The sequence below is a fragment of the Maylandia zebra genome, linkage group LG3 (assembly GCF_041146795.1).
Source record: "Maylandia zebra isolate NMK-2024a linkage group LG3, Mzebra_GT3a, whole genome shotgun sequence".
Taxonomy (NCBI): Eukaryota; Metazoa; Chordata; class Actinopteri; order Cichliformes; family Cichlidae; genus Maylandia; species Maylandia zebra.
Window position 1 is genome coordinate 64,304,569 of NC_135169.1, and position 19,155 is coordinate 64,323,723.

Genomic DNA, 19,155 nt, shown 5'->3' on the forward strand with positions numbered 1-19,155 from the left:
TATCAGATAGAAACACACAGCCGTTTACATTCATGGATAATTTAGCCCAGGACCTTCTTACTGTGGAGCAACAGCACTAACCAGCATGCCAACAATGGAGGAAATACAGGAAAGCTATGATTTCCTGTATTTGAGGCAGAATTATTTTGTTCTGGCCCTTGACAGGTTAATCCACAATAAATAGCAACAGCATGCATGTGGTGTGTGTGTCGTTGTCTGCCTCTTATAACTCCAGTGATTTTCCTGTAGTTTGAAATCTTATGCGGTGTTGACACAATAATTTGTTGTAAACCAGGAAATTCCCAACTGTGGTAGAAAGCACAGCTTAGCCTCAGCAAATGTTCAAAGAAAAGTCGTCACTTCCTGATTTCTGCTTCACTGATAAATATTGTCACACTGGGGTTTTTGCAAATGATATCAGTGAGCACTGTGTTGCAGCTGGAGTCAGACAACTGAAGCTCCCACAATCAAGACCACAAACAGCTTTCAAAGGAGATTTGAAGCTTTTCTGGCAGCAAGCTTCATGATTTATGGGACTGTAACTGGAACAGAAACTACCTGATCACCAATGGTGAGCTGGCATGGAATTATTTTTATGACATTTTATCAAAGTTATAAATAAGCGTGCCCATTAACACATAGTGAGTGAGCATGTTGTCTTCCCACGCAGTGAACAGCGGACGCTAATGTTTTTGTCACTTTTTACAGAGTCAAACTCAAAGTAAGGTCAGTGCTTCCACGCTTTAAACGCTGCACGCTCACACTCTCTCCACACTCGATAGATTATCCATTGTTCATCTGCACACAGCTGCGGTTTTAGTAACGCAGTAACGCAGCGTAACAGTAACAGTAATCTAATTACCTTTTTTGCAATAGTAATCCCTCACTTTACGCGTTTCTTGAAAAAAGTAATCGGATTACTGCCCATCTCTGGTTGGAGCTGTGCACTTGTGGGTTCCACCTTGTGTACACGTTTATCTTTGCTGTGTGTACTTGTACCTCTGAGTGGAAGCTGAACTCTTGAGTTCGAGTATCGAAGCATCAGCTGTGACGTTAAAGTCCAAACAGCTCGTTCATTTGACGTGCAAATGAACGAAGGTAACGCCGTTTTCATGTGGATGTGTCACTGAGACACTTTCCACATCCACAGCTCACAAAATGGGAAAACTATAGAAGTATAACAATGAAGAAGTTACTATGTTACGGGTCCCAAGGATGAAGACCTCGATGACAAATATGTTACCTGTAAAAGCAGGTGAAGAGCAGAGTAAGGAAGACACGATGCGTCTCTGCTTTCCTCCAGAACGTGTCTGAGTCTGATTTATTTCACACAAATAAATGCTATAAAACACTAAACATGAGCTTTCAATATACTGTTCAGCTGGTTCCTCGTTCACATCAATTACATTTACTTATTTCACAACATCAGTGAAATATACTCTTTTTAACTGGTTCAGTTTCTCAAGTTCACACTTCTTTCCATAACAGCTACATCCTTTTATCATATCAATAAACACATCACATTGTCTTCTGCAGTGTCTTACTGGCTAAACAGTTCTATTCAATAACAGCATTGGTAAATACATTACATTTGTTCCCTCCAGTAATTTACTGGCAAAATCACTATTTAGTGCATCATGAAACACAGCTTGTTTAATCAACCCATGAATGCCTCTGTTAGCTACACAGAGTTGCTCAGAGTGCTTGTGTTACACTAGCTAATCTACTCAGTCACTTTAACAGAACTATTAACATTCACATCTCACAGAACTGATTTGATTGGAGCATTACAACACGTTTGCACAGAGCATAGGAGCGCACTGACTCTGCTTCACGAGCGCTCCACCTAACGAGCGGGCTCGCGGTGCGGTCGCGCGGGACACTCCTCTGGTTTTCTCCCGTGTTTACATATAAATAACTTTGGCGGACCGCCTTAACTCTCCCATTCACATTAACGTGGGTAACCATGGTGACAATAAACAACATTTTCGGTGCGAGCACCGTGTACCGACCTGTAAAAGCAGGTGAAGAGCAGAGTAAGGAAGACACGATGCGTCTCTGCTTTCCTCCAGAACGTGTCTGAGGAAGCAGCGGAAGGTGGGCTCCACTTACTGCTCCCCGAAACCCCGGAGCAAGCACCAAAGTTCCGCCCTCACTGCTTTCTAACATAAAATGAATCCCTGTTACATGGATTTTCTATCCTCTTAAAGAAACTGAAAATAAATACATATAGCAATGAAAAATGTCCCGTTACATGAGTGTTTTACACAAAATAATATTAATGTGGTCATTCCCTCACAGGGGTGCCACAACTACACTGCTGTTTTGACAGAGACACAGTGTGTTTATCTAACTTGGCTGAAGCCAAAGTACTCCAGACAAATTCAGTCTGTTTCTGCCAAGTGTGAACTCACTGGATGAGCGCCAGATACACAGAATCAAAAAGGGATAAATTACTTTTCTTATGTCAAGTTCATGTCACTAACAGCTTTGCAGGGTATAGCAGTCTGTACCTGACGCCGGTCATCCCACGTAGTCTTCCTCTCATATTTGCAAATGCGGCTCTGCGTTTCCAACCGAGGGAGGGAAATCTGGGAGGATGTTTATTTTAAAAACCCTTATACATCAGGTTCTTGTTCTCTGCAGCTTTCAGCAGAATTTCCTCACCAATGTGGTAGTAGTGCAATCTCAAGATGATGGGCCGAGGAAGATGACTTTGTTTGGGACGCTGGCGATTCACTCTATGTGCTCGATCGATGAGTGGCTTCTCCTCGAGAGATAGCGCCTCCGCCAACAGGTGTGAACCAACTCAGTCATCTTGGGTCCCTCTGTGCCTTCTGGTATTCCTGCAGTTCTTAAATTATTCCTCCTGGAGTGCCTCAAGAGCTCCACATCTCTCATCTAACTTCTTTACCTCCGCAGACAAACGCTCCACAGTGGCCTGGAGAGTGGCGATGGTGTCAGAGTGGTTCGAGGCACAGTCCTGCAGTTCAGTCAAAGTGTTATCATGCCTGGCCACGTCGCTTTTTATGTCCGAAATTGAGGGCTGGATGCTCTGGTTCAAGGATGATATCTCGCCTCCTATGGTGGTAGAAATCTCTAATATGCAAGTGTCCAGTGCTAGTTAGTTAGTTCTAGTTCTAGTGGTTAGTGGGGCTTTATTTGATGATTCTAGTGTGTGTTACATTGTTGTCATATTGTTGAGTCGCAGAGCTGCACAGTGTTACAGTTTCTGTAGATCCCTCTGTGAATAATGTTCACTGAAACTGATCTGTCGGAAGGTGTCGGAAGACATTCAAAAGCATCAAAAACTGTTGGAACTGGTGAAGGACAACGTGGTCAAAGCTCAGGAAAAAACAAAGGGCAAAATAAAAATGATGAAGAGAGATGTCGTCTTCAAAGTTGGTGACAAAGTTTTAAGAGCTAACATAAGAGTCTAGCAGAGGAAAGGGGGGAAACTTGAAGCAAACTTTTTAGGCCCTTACATTATTACAGCAATCCAAGGTAAAAGTGCAGATCTTCAGGATTCCAATGGGACAATCATTCCAAAAGTAAATATTGACCAACTAAAGTTAAGCAAAGACAGCATGCCAAGAGTGCCACACCAGGGTTTAAAGAAAACAGCAGCCACATTACTAACAGCACAACCAGGTCCAGCAGCACCAGCATCTGCTCTAGCTTCACAGGCTACAGCAGCACCAGTGGCGGTAGCACCACCACCTCCTCCTAGAGCTACACAGGCTACAGCACCAATGGCATCACTTACATCACTACCAGTTCAAACACAACATCCATCTCCAGTTCCACAAGGTATACCAATAACGGTATCAGAACCAGAGTCAGGATCAACAGCACAGAAAGAGAACGAACCACCAGAACCAGCCACAAGTGTTACAGCACCAGAACACGCTACAGCTCTACAAAGCGAATCCAAAACAGCAGCAGACCCAGCCTCAAAGACAATAACAGCAGACCAGGCCTCACAGACCACAACGGCAGCAGACCCAGCCTCACAAACCACAACAGCAGACCCGACCACAACAGCAGACCCAGCCTCACAAACCACAACAGCAGACCCAGCCTCACAAACCACAACAGCAGACCCAGCCTCACAGACCACAGCTCCAAATGCTACAACCACACAAGCCTCAGCTCCACAGATTACAGCCCAGCAATCTACAGCACAAACCATAGAACCAACAGTTGCAGAGAAATGTAAATAAATATAATATTTTTTTATTTTTAAAAAAAGGACTTTTGTTCCTATGACAGTGTTTGTTTCAGTACTCTGTAGATCATGGCATAGGAAATTTTACACCTTTAAAAAGATTTTGTTAGGTATATTTCCTAACAGAATATTTAAATTTAATAATATGTTAATGCTTTAAAAAAAACATTCATGGGGCAAAACATTATAGAAAACTTGTAAAAGAATGTAAGCCACATGTGTAAAATTACACAAATGAAAAAGTGAGTCCTTCAAAACTGTGAATCTTTCTTTTGTTGTTGTGTAACCCAGAATGTTCATGATTTATATTGTATATCTGATGTACACTAAGAGTGAAAAGTTTGGACACACCTTCATTTTAATGTTGCTTCTTAATTTCCTTGTCTATTTTGTAGATTCATTGTTGATTAGAACTCGAGGCATCAAAACTATGAATGGACACATATGGAGCTGTGGAACAGCCTGCCGGAGGAGCTCAGGGCCGTAGAGAACGTACATGTTTTTAAGAACAGGCTCAAGACCCACCTTTTTAATTTAGCTTTTACTTAGCGTTTATTTATTTTATGCTTATTTATTCTATCCTGTCATTCTATTATTAATTTAGGCTTTACCTAATATTTTTTGGTTTTTCTTATTAATTTTTTAATCTTCTTAATCTTCTGTGTGTGTGTGTGTGTGTGTGTGTGTGTGTGTGTGTGTGTGTGTGTGTGTGTGTGTGTGTGTGTGTGTGTGTGTGGATATATGTGTATTGAGAGTGTGGGGAGTGAGTTGGAGGGTGGGGTGGGCTGCTTTTAACTATGTAAAGCACTTTGTGCTACATTTTTTTTTTGTATGAAAAGTGCTTTATAAATAAAGATTGATTGATTGATATGGAGCACTAACCCTAACACAAATGATGTAGTAAACCAAAAAGTATGAAAGAATCAAAAATATTTTTTATATCTTAGATTCTTCAAATTAGCCACCCTTTGCTTTGATCACTGCTTTGAACACTCTAGGCATTCTGTCAGTGAGCTTCATGGGGTAGTCACCTAAGATGATTGTCACTGCATGAAAAGCATGAACACACAGAAAAACACTGAATGGGAAGGTGTGTCCCAAATTTTGACTAGTAGTGTATGTTCTTCATTTTCTTATTTTCTAAAATTGCTGTCATAAATGCTGCTAGTGACATAGAATGCCCACTACAAGAAGTATATTAATGTTGTGATGATGACTGCCTGCCAGCAACAGTTTGAAAGATCAAATACTCTTTAAGACGCTGCTTTTAACAGCCCAAAAATTGACACTATATTTTAGAGATAATAAAACTAGTTTTGGAGGAGAAAAATAACATTTTTCCAGAAACGGTTATGTAATAGTAAAGGCCACAGGTGCAAGCCTTGAGCCTGAGTATTTTAAAATATAGTCATGTAGCTTCAACTAAACATAATTTTAAAAATTTGTTGTAATAGGTGTTTCTGCAGGAAAAAAGATTTGATAGGGGCCAAGAGCTTTTCTATTGCTATGTATTTAAATTTCTTTTCTTTCATTAATATGAATTTATTTAAATGTCTATGTAGAACATTGTAAGTGTAACTTTACCCCCAAATAAAAGCAAATTTAAGTGCTCTTTTTTTTTTTTTTTTTTTACAAAATACAATGTTAAACCATGTGCCCATTTTATCAGCGTCTTAAAAGTATTTACCCTGAAACACGTCTTTTGTCAGACACTACATAAGAAATTATGCATTTTAAATTTTGATTTACATTTAGTCCTGCTGACTTATCTCTTTTTCTTATTACTTTTTGTAGATATAATGGATGCCTGGGCTGGAAAGAGTCCTCACATTCTACTCTCCAGAATTGGTGCTTACAAATTATTCTACTGGGATATCCAACAAATTGGTACAGTGATCTAGATGTAGATGTTAAATTAAGAAGTCTAAAAAAACCAAATGGTCTCCAAAGTTACTGTACTTATTGGTTATACTGTGACTTATTTGGCAAATATACCCTTTGTGATAACAAAGCCAATATGGATTACAGATGGGGGGGGCACACATTTTGGCAGCCGATGCCACACAGCCTGATAAAATCTGTATCCCTCCATAACTTTTGCTGTGAATAAGACATCTTCTCCAAAGTTACTGTACTTATTGGTTAGATTGAGATTGATTTTGCAAATGAACTCATTCGTGATAGCTTTGCTACAAAGTGTAAACCGAGTGTCAATTCACTGGAGAGCGACGTGTTTCCATCTGGTTTTACAGTATTATAGTATCAAAGTCTTTTTCTAGACAAAGTATTCCCAGCAGGTTATTTCAGTGTACAGTATAAGGTAAACTGTCTTCCACACGGCACATTACAATGTCACGAAACTAATATTAAATTCATCGAGTCTGCTGTTTTCCAGCTTTTACTCTTTATCGCGTCGACTGCAGATCAGTGACAAGTAGCGTACAGAACGGAGCTGGGCAAGTGGCTCCTCCTACTTTGCGCACTCCCGTGAAAGGGGAAACAATTTTTGACGGGGGTAACTACTTTGGCACAACAGCGTTCTGCCGTCAAGGGCGATCATTGGTTAAATGTGATCATGTGACTGATGCAAGCCAGATCCTTTTATTTAGCGAAACTGTGATTAATAGTTAAATATTATTGTTGAGGGGCACAGACAGGACTCCGCACGCACACATTAAAAAATAATAATAATTTTTTTTTTTTAAAGTTGCCTCAACAAAAGGGCACCTTGGGCACCCATCAGGAAAGGGGCGGGTGCTCAAGCCCCTCTAGCCCCCCCTCTGCACGTGCCTTCCTTTAAAGGTTCTTCAATGAACCACTGAAAGAAATGGTTCTTCAAAGAACCATTGTTTGAAAGGTTCTTTGTGGCACCAAAAAAGGTTCTTCTATGGCATCAGTCTAAAGAACCACTTTTGGTTCCAGTTGGCACCTTTATTTTTCTGAGTGTGGGGTGGCAAGTGCCACCCTAAAATGATCTCTTGCCACCCCAAGTGCCACCCCAGTTTTGCATATGACAGTGTTGTTTATTAAAATAAGATCGCATTAACAGTTTGAGCGTAGTTACAGTCAGCAGTGAATATAAATGCTAAAACTGTATATATTGCATAGTGTCGTCGTCCCCCCCCCCCCCCCCCCCCCCCCCCCCCCCCGCATCAGTAACAAGTGGTTCAGCCCATAGCAGGACAGCTTTTTTCTTGTTTTCAGCAGCAAGCGATGCTTATGATCGTGCCAGAGCACATTCTGAACAACACCATGGGAATTTTGGATTTTACACAGGTGGGTGGATGTTACACTGTGGAAATGGAGGAAGGTGAGTGTTATTAACCCTCTGTGGTCCACGGACACGCTGCACCTCCAAATCACATGACTGATGTAAGCTGCCATAGCAACAAGCTGCAGCAACGCTGAGTCTCTGTTTCAGCCACATTGAAAGTTCAGACTTCAAAGTTTTTAAATTTTAATTACAGGCCAGTAAATCCAGAGTTATGATCATATATATCAGCCACGCTTTGTTCTAAACACTGTCGTCACGTTTGTGTGTGTTTTAAGCGTTTTCTAAGGACAGCGCGAAAACAGTAAAGAAAGGAAAAAATCCACATTTCCTATCGGTGGAAAAATGCACCATGTCGACCAAGAAAATTTCTCTAGATCCGCCCCTGGTCTTGCTGCCACAGATGGAGCTCCCACAGCCAGGGGAAGGAGTACTAGCAGTCCAGAAGCAGCGGCCAGCCAACCAATGCAGAGGCCGGCCACTTCAGAGAAAGCCAAAGACGGGACCCTGGACCCCAAGAACCACCCGACACCTGGGGGAACCCCGACCGCGCAACTAAGAGGAACAAGCCATCCCCGGAAAACAACCCTCATAGGAGCATGCCAGCAAGTCTCGCACCAGTTGTGACATCACATCCTGTGTCGTGCGACATAATCGTTGTGGTGCGTTGATCAGTATCGCTTAATTTTTGTAACTTGATCCATTTGCCGTGGTCGTTGCAATCATGCTCATTTTTCCACCATTTTAATGATGATCCTGCACCGAAGCTCAGAGACACACGAATACACAGAGTGAGATGTTGAAGCAGTTTGAAAATGTGAATTTGTGGAGAGAAGTTTGCAAAAAACACCCTCAACAAAGTCGTGGCTTCCAGGTTTGGCTTCTCCTTATCAGCTCGTGTGACGTGAGCATAAATCTTTGCACAGATAATGTTCATATGTGGATTCCTGGTTTCTGCAGTTAATTGTGACCCAAAGCGTATTTTTAAAGTGGTTCCAGGCAATAAAGTCTAAAAATAAATACATCTACTTCCTTTTTCTGTGTTCCAGCCTCAGTGACTCTGACACAGTGCTGTAATATTTACACCTCTGATGAAAGCAGAGTTTGTAGTTGCAGAGAAATACTCGACTCATTTTGGGCATTTACGAGCAGGAACCTCAGAAAGCCCCTCGCTGCTTCACTGGTTAAGAAGCAAAGCAAACAAAGTTTAGGAACGAACGTCAGCACTTCACTAATGAATGTAATGCTGATTCATGTGCTTGTTTTGTAATGTGCATGTTGTGCGTTGTTATTTCCCATATTCTTTGGCACTGATAGATGAAGAGTCTCAGGCAGGACCGAGGCTGCCAGCTGCTGACAGTGAGCAGGGAGAGAGCAGCAGAAGCTGGGCAAGAGCAGGGCACCTTCAGCCCCCTTCATCAGTCAGAAATCATTTGGGTGTCTGTGTGAAATGTCTGATTTTTAAAATCTTTTTGTAGACATATTTATTAAATGTTTAACAATTATATAGAAGAAAGACAATGTAAAGAACAAAACATGACAAAACAAAAATGAGTTGAAGTTATGAACTGTTTCTGAGAGACAAATAACACCAGGATCCTTTTTGTGTAGCTGACAGCTGGTAACTGTGCAGGGGCGGGTCTAGCAAAGTGTTGCCAGGGGGGCAGGTAGGGCATTAACAGGGAGAGGGGGGCACAAAGAAATACTTTTCTTTCTTGTTCTCATTTAAAATGTCTCGCTTTTAATAAATAATTATCTGAATCTTACAACAAACGTTTTCATCTGATGTAAAATGTATAGAAATCCATTATTGTACATAGTCATTTTTTAGGGTCCCATCATAATTTCTTCAGAAGTAAGTACTGCATATGATGCCAGTGTTTCCCACATTTTCTAGATTCTGCACCAGTACTGTGTGTAAAATGCATCAAAAAGTCAGTTTGATTCTTTCTCAGCTGTCTTTCTGTCTCCTTTCACTTTTTAAAGGTCGCCATGTTAGAAAACATATTTTGCCCTGCCGTGCTGTTTATTGATGTGGCAAATGAAAGGTTTATGAAAACATATCTAAATCTGTCATCAGTAATCAGCAATGATCATGTCTCACCTCTAGTCTCTGTCTTAATGTCAGGTTTTCACCGTGTGTTGTAGATGTTCAGGAGGTTAACTCGACCAACAGTCTACTTCCTGTTTAGAATACCAGGACAGGGAGGATGGTGCAGGTTTAAGTTTATTAGACTGATGCATGTATACCAACAAGACAGCGTCCATCACTGTGACAACAGCGTTTGTTTTCATTCAAAGGCTTCATGGTTTTTCCTTTAATACCTGGGGGGCCGGTCTCCAGTCAAAATGCCCGCGACCATTTTTTGTCCCAGTCCAGCCCTGGTCAGGAGTCACAGTCAAGTGTGAGCTGCATGGCCCCTCTATGAACATTGTGGCTTTCCTAATGGCCCCTGTTGAGTCTAATTGTTGAATGTTGTCAATGTGTTTCTTAAATTTTACAGGTCTTAGTTCAATCTGTAGGATCAAGACATTCCTTTGATCCTGACCACCTCTCCACCCACTCTGTGCTGGGGGAGGATTATTGTCGACACATCTCTGTGAAGATTCTGTTTCTTGTGTGGTCAGCTTCCTGCCCTTTAGTGGCTTCACTGTGTTGTGCACGCTGAACCAATACAGGAAGTGAACCATATATTGGGTGTGGGGGAGATCACCATTTTATGGCTAAGGATGCTGTTAGAAACAGTTGGAAGTCACACACACAGAGAGACACACAAACACTAACTCCCTCAAACAGCTGAACTCCAATGATCCATGTAGCAAACACAAACTGTTATATCACCTTTGGGCTTTTGGAGCCTTGACCTGACTTTTAAAAAATAATTGGAAAAAAGCTCTATGCTGCTACAAAATGAAAAATAGATATTTGCAAAATTCTGCCCAAGTATGTATTTTACCTGGTTACTGCGTGTGGCGGGCGTGGTCTACAGCGCCGCTGCAGGGGAGGCGGACGCACCTGAGCGGCACCCGCAATCACGCCTTAACGTCTGTGCTCTCTCTGCTGTTGTTGGTGTGTGTCGGGCTGTGAGCTGCAAAGCTACAGCCGGCTGTGTGCGCACAGCAACCGTGTGTGTAAAGTGGTCAATAAAGAGATGCTGAAAAGCGCGTTCATGCAAACATCGTCGGGTCTGCCGTGATATGTTTACAACGGGACTTCTGCTCCTGAACCTCTGCGCACAGCGTCTGCAGGTCGGGGCTGTACGAAGTCACTTTATCTCTACAGGACTGTAAGCTGTCGTCTGTGAGGCGTGAGCGTGTTTGTTTGAACACAGTTCACGGTGGAGAACAGCTGCTGACATAATGTGGATCCCAAGATCCATAACTGGCCTACCTGGGGCTGAAAGTCTCCATAAATGCAGGCGTTTCGGCGGCTACACCGGCTTCCACGAGTGTGGTGCTTATTTTGAGAAAATAATAGAATATAAATGTATTTTTATATTTCAATATCACAATAATCTTCCAATGTAGAACTACAAGTTAAAAAAGAACTAACATAAATCAAACACACTTCAGCTAAATACTTCTCATTTATTTCCATCTTACATGCTGTGACTGCAGCCATTCCCACATCTCTGTGAATGGGACTCATGGACATGGATCAGTGGTTGTTGATCAATGGTCCTGAGAATCTGCATAATTAAGATGAAGGAACGGAGCTCCCAGCCCATCGTTCCTGCAGCTGCTTTCAGTCTTTATGCAAATGTCCTGTTTGTAAGACTGAAACCTGCAGCTGAGACTGAAGACGTCACCTGATGATGACGACACGTTTCTCCCACAAAACGCTGCGTCCAGATGAACAGAAGCAACAGACTCACTTTCCTGGATGATTGAGATGCATCAAGACTTCATTGTGTGTTACTTCTCATTCAGCACAGACACATTATTCCTGTTAGGTCATGTCAGCTGTCACTCAGTACAAGCACAACTGTGAACAACACAAACTTCTCTTCAATGTGTCACAGAAACACTAAGTGTGAGAGCCTGTATGACACACAGGACAGACTGTAAGCTCTGCTGGCTGCACAGCACTTTGTAGCAGTTTTCCAACATGTCCTCCACCTGTGATGTCAGTGGTGGGACCCCAGTCACAGCACTCAGCACCACCTCCTTTAAATGTATTTTATAGCAGTTACTCCCGTTACTCGGTGCAACGCTTCTTAAATGTGTTTTTGCAGGATAAAACACAGCAGGTGGTGTAGAGAGGACGTCAGCTGACGGAGCAGAGGGAGGCAGACTGTGGATAAATGACAGAGTGAGAGGAGAGCAACCATGACAGAAGCACAGGTGTGGCAGATAGAAGTGGCTTTATAGACACTTATTGTCAGTCCTCGTGCATGCTGTGGAAATAAGTGTCTGTGTCATGAGGTGACATGTGAGCTTATCTTTGGTCAATAAAGCTGAACGACCAGTTTTCACTTTGCTTGTTACGCTTGTTTAGTGACGTCTGGGTTTCTGTGGAGCCCGAATTTTGATGAGTTCTGGTGAAATCATCTGAGATCATCTGAGCATCGGTGAAGAGTCAGCAGAGAAAGTGTGGGACAGAAGTTTGCTTTGGACACATGGACTGAAATCAAAAAGTAACAAACAGGATTTCCAATGGACAGTATGGAGAAGTGAAAGTACACAAAGGCTGTGCTGGAACACGTGTGTCACACTTTTTGACAGCTGAGAACAAAACACAATATTTTGCATCATCTCTGCAGTGTCTCTTCTTTCCTCTGCTGTTGTGCTTTTAGCTCCAAACTGTTTCAAATGGTTTGTCAGCAAGCTGACCTCTGACCTCTGCAGTACTAACTCCTGACCCGTACAAAGAGCGGGCGTTTCTGACCTTTGACCTGCAGCTGTATGTCTCTCAGTCTCAGTTCTTCTCTCCGTCACTGATGGAGCAGGTGTAGTTGCTGCTGACAGTCAGTCGTTTGTTTTCTCAGAGTGAGGCTGAAGTCTGAACTGTTCAGAGCATCAGGTCTCATCAACGTGCGCTGCTGTAACGCCGCTTTGTCCTCTGAGATCACCAGGTATGAAACCTGAGTGCTGACAGAGCAGCATGTTCCCCCTCATTCACCTCCACCACCACAGCCAAGGCATGCTGGGAAACTGAGGACACACAGACGGAGAACTGAAGTGTCTGCTGTGTGTTCATCTCAGAGTCCTCACAGGTGACACATTAGCTCCAGAACACCAAGCCAGGTGTTTGAAGCCTGACAGGGATTCTTCCCATCCAGAGGGAGGATTTAGCTGCACAACAATGAACATTAGTGTGTAGTTTAGAAACACAGACTGTGCCTGGACTGCATCTAGTGAAGAAAAGTGTTACTGCGAGAGAACCAGGCTCCTTTAAAGCAGCTGATATTAAGGTTGAAAAATCAACAATAAGCTGATGTAATCAACGTTTCACAAAATGGTCAGCAGCTAAAATCTGGAGCCGTTCTTTGGTGGTAATTAACAGTTTGTTCTTGTTAGCTAATTATGTCATTAAAGGTAGCAGCAGAAGCCTTGTGTTGAAAGCCCATTCACTCACACATTCACACAGTATGTGTGTGTCTGTGTTACACTGTGGACATCCCTTCTGTTGGAGCGCCATCTTGTGGCAGGTTTAAGAAATGTTCTTCTTGTAAATCCAAACTGATGCACCTCCATAGCAGACTGTGGAGGCTTTCAGTGACATGAAGACTTGATTTATACTGTCATATTCTCCTGTTACACAAAGCACAGCACGCTGAACATGGATGAACTGAAACTCCCAGCATCTGACTGAGGAAAAGCACAAATCATTCTCACACTGACTCCTGCTTGATTTTAGATTTGCTTTCAAATCCTCACACTTTCATATGAAGCACTAAATGGGCTCCAGACTGTTTATCTCAGCTTCCTGTCAAACACACTGCTGCTCACACCGAGGCTCAGTTTACTCCTCCAGCCTGGCTTAACCTGCTGTCTGTTAAAAACAGTCCCACACTCCTCTGTTTAATCCTTCTGATCAGACTCTTTGATTTTGTATTGTTTTTACCTGAAGTTGTGTTTTTGACATGGTTCTGTCTGTGAAATAAAGCTCACACACACACTGCTACAGTCCTTCATACACTTAGAAACGAAGCTGCTCCTTTCCTCAGTGCTGACACATAAAGAAGAGTTGGTTTTATATCCAACACGTCTCTGTTCCAGAAAACAGCTTCAGCAGCCTCTGAGTCTGAACTTGGAGTTGGTTATAAGCCACAGGCCTGTGTGCACAGCAATGAGGAAATATAATGCAGTAAGTGAAACATGGATGTGTGGAACAGATTATCCCAAAGGTTGATTCTGTTCATCTGGACGTTCTCAGTGAAACATTTGGTCTCTCGGTCAGGTGACTCCTTTAGTCTCAGCTGACTGCAGCTTTCCAAACCTTTGTCACTGGATCACTCACTTCATCTCCAACGTGTCCCTGACACAGACAGCTGGAGCCGTTACAGCAAAATCATTGATCATCGTTTTTAGAACATTAGCTGGTGTTGGTGGGCAGGCTAGCAGTGCTAATTGTTAGCACTAGTTCTGCTGCTCTCCCTTTGTCTCTGTTATTGTTGGTCTTTAGTGAACAATAGAAAGTGTCTTCATGAGACTGTTGCCTAATGTTCAAATGTAGATAACACCACCTGCACCAACCTGTTACACAGCACAACCCTCTGGTGTAGCTTTGCCCATACGGTAAAAAAATATATTTTAAAATACATTTTAAAATATATTTATATATTTAAAATGTATTTTAGCACATATATTTTTTGGCCATTTTTTGTATATTTTGAAATATATTAATAAAATATATTTCAAAATACAATTTAAATGTATTTAAAATCATTCAAAAAAATATAAATTTAACCCTTCATATATTTCTAAGAAAACACATTCACATTTAACATCTGAAAGAAATCTTTATTTGATGTTTAAAACATACATATAGCATATCAATCAAGCAAGGAATATTCATTTTATAAGTTTATTCTCATTACATACTTAAACATTCTAAAAGAAACACACACACATATACATATATGTGTGTATATATATATATATATATATATATATATATATATATATATATATATATATATATATATATATATATATATATATATATATATATATACACACACAGTCTCAGTTCCCCCAGCTTTCACGGCAATCCTCAAAGCCCTTCTGGACACGCTGGGAAACCCCTTCCTTACCCCCACTGTAACAAACAAAAGTCACAGTTCTATTACTTTTATCAGAGTTAAAATAAAAATGTGATTTATGTTAGCTGGCTTCATTTAGCAAACAGATATTTCTGTTTATACAGATACAGATATTAATACAGATATATTTTACGCATAATTTACCTCTTTTTTTTTCCTAGATGGGAAGTCTATCCAGTTCACATTACAGTAATGCTAACACCCCTTTTGGTCGTCTCTCCTTACCTTCCAGCATTCATAAATCTGTTGACCTTCTTTGTCTGAGACCAACCACTACAATGCATCATCACCTATTTGTATTGGTAACTTACTTTACAACCTATTTTAATGGTTGCAAAGTAAGTTACTTGTGCTGTATGCAATTTTAGATACACAGAAAGTCTTCACTTACTATATATGGCTGTCATAGTGTCCTTATCAAGGGCAGTTCTTCACTCTGCGCCGATGTCCGTTTTGCTCTGTCCTCCTATAAAAAGCATGAACATTTGAGTGTTTGACTAGTTTTAGATTTCCAAAAATTTGATATTTGTACAACTAAACATTTGAACTACAATATATGCTATTGAGCGATACTTTTATGGGTAATTTTTGGTAAAGAAACTGGTGACAGAGTTGTAGGCTTTTTAAAGTACTATTAGCTAACCATTTGAACTGACTTTCAAAGCTGATTACCTTTTAAATTGCTGTGGATCAAAACCTCCAGTGGGAAGGCGGCCATTAGAAGAACACGCACCATTGAACCTGAAAATAACAAAAACAAACAAAAAACAGAACAATATATAAGAGTCCGGTAGGGTAATAAATCTCTTCTGAAGCAATATAGTCATTTTGGGTGAAAAACAAAACATTCCTCTAAAATATATATACTGACATCAGCAATCAACATCATGATTGTAATTATTTCCTTTTTAGTACATCTACTGCTGTTTGCATGTGTCAAGCACTACGACTGTATCTATGCATATAAATTCACCATATATATCCAGCAAAAATGTTTTGTTATAGGAAAACAAACAAAGGCATTCAATCAGAGGTGAGACATTAATTGGGAATATGAATTATAGGTGAACTATTCTTTACCTACTAGCAATCAAGCTTCTTTAACCAAGAAGCTTGAAATATTTGAATGTAAAATAAATAAATAAATAAATAATAATAAAAATAACATGATGTAATTAAAATGCACAACTTACATTAAGGAAATCTGCATTTGTATCCACAGGCTAAAAGTAAAACAGTAAATGTGTTAGTGATAGTACAGGTATTTGTAAAAAAAAAAAAAAAAGAGGCAGTAACTGTGACGCTTCTAGTGGGATGCTAAATGCAGAGATTTATATTTACAGTATAATACTGCATGTACGGGTAGCTGTGTTGTGAACTGTAACTGAATATTAGAGAATCTCAGAGAAATTAAATGTATTTATTTTTTGAATTTATCAATCATAAAACTGTGTGTTTTGAAGGCCTGTTACGATAACGACTTTTTGTTGGTCGGTATATTGCCCCATAAACAATTGCGACAAGTTATGTCATTGTCATTTTAAGACCATTTTATGTCTTTGAATGTATAATCATAATATAACACCATAATAATGCAAGATCTACACACTTTCAATTGACAAACCAACATCTAATTCTTAAAGTATTTAGATCATTGAAATTAGGAATCAAAATATTAGATACCTTAAAAACTTGAATAAATAGTAAATTTTCTAACAAATAGAAAACAATGTTATTTAATGTTATTGTTTTGTTATCATTATATTTTATTTTTGTAAATATAATGGCGGATAAATTACATCATCAACAATTATTGAGGTCATGTACATGTACTGTGTGTTAAGTCGATATATCGATTATTGTGATAGGCCTACTGTTTTGGTATCATAACGAGCTTGTCAAACATGCATGACCACTAAACAATGTCTAAGAAGTAGTATTGGTCTGAATGACAACAAACATAACTAGTGTTTTGGAAAATCTGTTAGAAAACAGTTATTTCAATAATTATGATTAGCATGTGACACAGACACCGCATAAAAAACCACAACAACAAATACTTACTTTAGGAGGATGGGGGAGGGCAGCATGAGGTTGAGACTTTGACATCTGTAAGAAACAAATTCATGTATTACAAACAAGTCACTTAAAAATACATTAATGTGGCAGACTGTTCCCTGTTCAGATGCAGTGTATAAGTACAATCAGGGCTGTCACAACAATGGGGTGGGGCCAAGTGGCTGCAACCCTAGGTACAATGTGCAGGTATATATAATTACATATAATATATGTGAATAAAGCAAGAATCTGTTTAGGTTAGTCACTGTGCTGACTGATGTTTGCTAGGTTTATATGATTGCAAACTGCACAAAAACAACAACAGCAACAACATTAATGACAATGACAAACAAAATTACTTACATTTATGTAAATCTCACATTAGGAAGATCTGCATTCGATTTCATGGGCTGAAATAAATAGGCAGAAACATTACTGCTAAAAAAAATAAAAAACAAAAACTCTAAAAAGCCTAAAAATGACTTAAAAAGCAAGGAAATGTGGAACATTGTAATTAGCGAACATTAATAAAGCATAACTGTTCTTTGTTTCTAACCTTGGTAAGTACTCTGTAGCCAGAAGGAGAGGTAGGATTTCTGTGAAAGCCAAATTAAATGTGAATAGGCTTTGATAGTTATTGAGAAGGCAGAATAATAAGAAAAGGCAAAAGTACGTCACAATATAATTAATTAAGTTACATATTTTGATTACCAAATTATGGAAGCGTGGAGCTGCCACCCAGGCAAAAGAAAAATAGAGCTGTATCACGTTATGACGTGAAATGTTTATTGTTCTAACATTATGCTTTTCATGTTTGTATAATACAGTGGTTCTTAACCTTGTTGGAGGTACCGAACCCCACCAGTTTCATATGCGCATTCATTGAACCCCTCTTTAGTGAAAAATAAAGTGTGTTTTTTTTTTCAAATTAGACGTAGATATGTTTTTTACTGGTGCATAAAATGAGCTGTGCACGTCACAGCGGAGGCTCTGCCGAACCCCTGAGACCAACTCACCGAACCCCTAGGGTTCGATCGAACCCAGGTTAAGAACCACTGGTATAATATAATATCACATTATTATAATATACATAATTGTCACGTTCGCACAATATTGTACGGACGTGATAATTATGTACATTTTTCGTACAATGTTGTTCAAACATGTTGTTCAAACATGATAGTATATTGTTAGAACGATAAACTTTTCACGTTATAACGTGATATACTTATATTTCTCTTTTGCCTGGGTGGCAGCTCTACGCTTCCGTTCCAAATACACGAGAATAAAGTAATATTATATGGGAAAAGGCACCTGCTAGCTTGATGATGGAGGCTTCTTAGACTGGCCACCCGCCTTGGCTTCTTGTCGCCACTCCACGAAATAAAGGTCCGTTTCCTCCATGCCGGCTAATTATTCATCCTCATTAAAATCTCGTATATGTTCAGTTGGCAGAATTGAGAATTTTACATCTTCCAACCACTTAATTAACGCGAACATAATCGGCTTGTTTCTTCCCGTCTCCTGTATCCGGCCGTTCCTCTCGCTGTCAGATTTCGCGCCTCAGAGACGTCGTTATTTTTCAAAAAAAAAAAAAAAAAAGAAAGAAAGAAAGAAACAGCAACAACTACTAAAGAGAGTTTTTGCACGTTCATTGCACATTTGTGGGAATGTTTAAATATTTAAATTTTATTAATTACTTTTCATTATATCTTTATTTTTTAAACCACCGTGGCAATGCGCATGCGCATACACTCCTGCATGCAAAGGGCTTTGGAGTTGACGTAATGTCGCAATGCATTGTGGGAGCGCAGCACCATCTTGGCAGGTCACGAATCAAAACAAGTTTGCTACGAACCATTCTGAAACATAGCTCAAAAGAAAATGACGGTATAGAGACAGATTCTGTCCAGATGCAAAGAGACGGTACTTGATTGTTGAAATGTGGACCCGTATGAAATATAGCCGTGGAGTAGAAACCCTGAAGACCAAACCGCTATTGACTTAGCATGATCTACTCTCATACCTTGTCTGTGGAGTCAGAGCATACACGGCGCACCAATTTCGCAATTATAAATCTCTGGAGGCGCACATCCAATTCACCAAGGACTGGGTACAAGATTTGGCTATTTTTAAGCCTCCACGTTGTGAGTACGGTGTCATTCAAGCAAAGGTAAGTCAGCTTGAGTACTGCGAGTAAAATGCGTTTGATTCCCCCCAACATTCAAATTAGTGCTAGCAAAAATTCATTCGTGAGGGGGAAATTACAGTGAGAACATGTAGAGGCTCTGTTAGAGGGATAACATAGTGAGTTCAGTGCATTGATGTGA

General features: G+C 40.2%; 1 long non-coding RNA gene across 2 annotated transcripts; it reads right to left on the reverse strand.

Annotated features, from left to right (window-relative positions):
- Positions 1-14,939: 14,939 nt before the first annotated feature.
- On the reverse strand, positions 14,940-18,410 carry LOC143416642 (uncharacterized). 2 transcript variants are annotated; one of them, XR_013097021.1, is made up of 7 exons: positions 18,140-18,410; positions 17,382-17,421; positions 17,189-17,235; positions 16,832-16,876; positions 15,961-15,990; positions 15,440-15,508; positions 14,940-15,233 (listed from the first exon to the last, which is right to left on the reverse strand). It is a non-coding gene; the product is annotated as an uncharacterized LOC143416642 (long non-coding RNA). The 2 variants fall into 2 exon arrangements; XR_013097020.1 differs by lacking the exon at positions 14,940-15,233 and having other exon boundaries at positions 15,368-15,508.
- Positions 18,411-19,155: the final 745 nt, after the last annotated feature.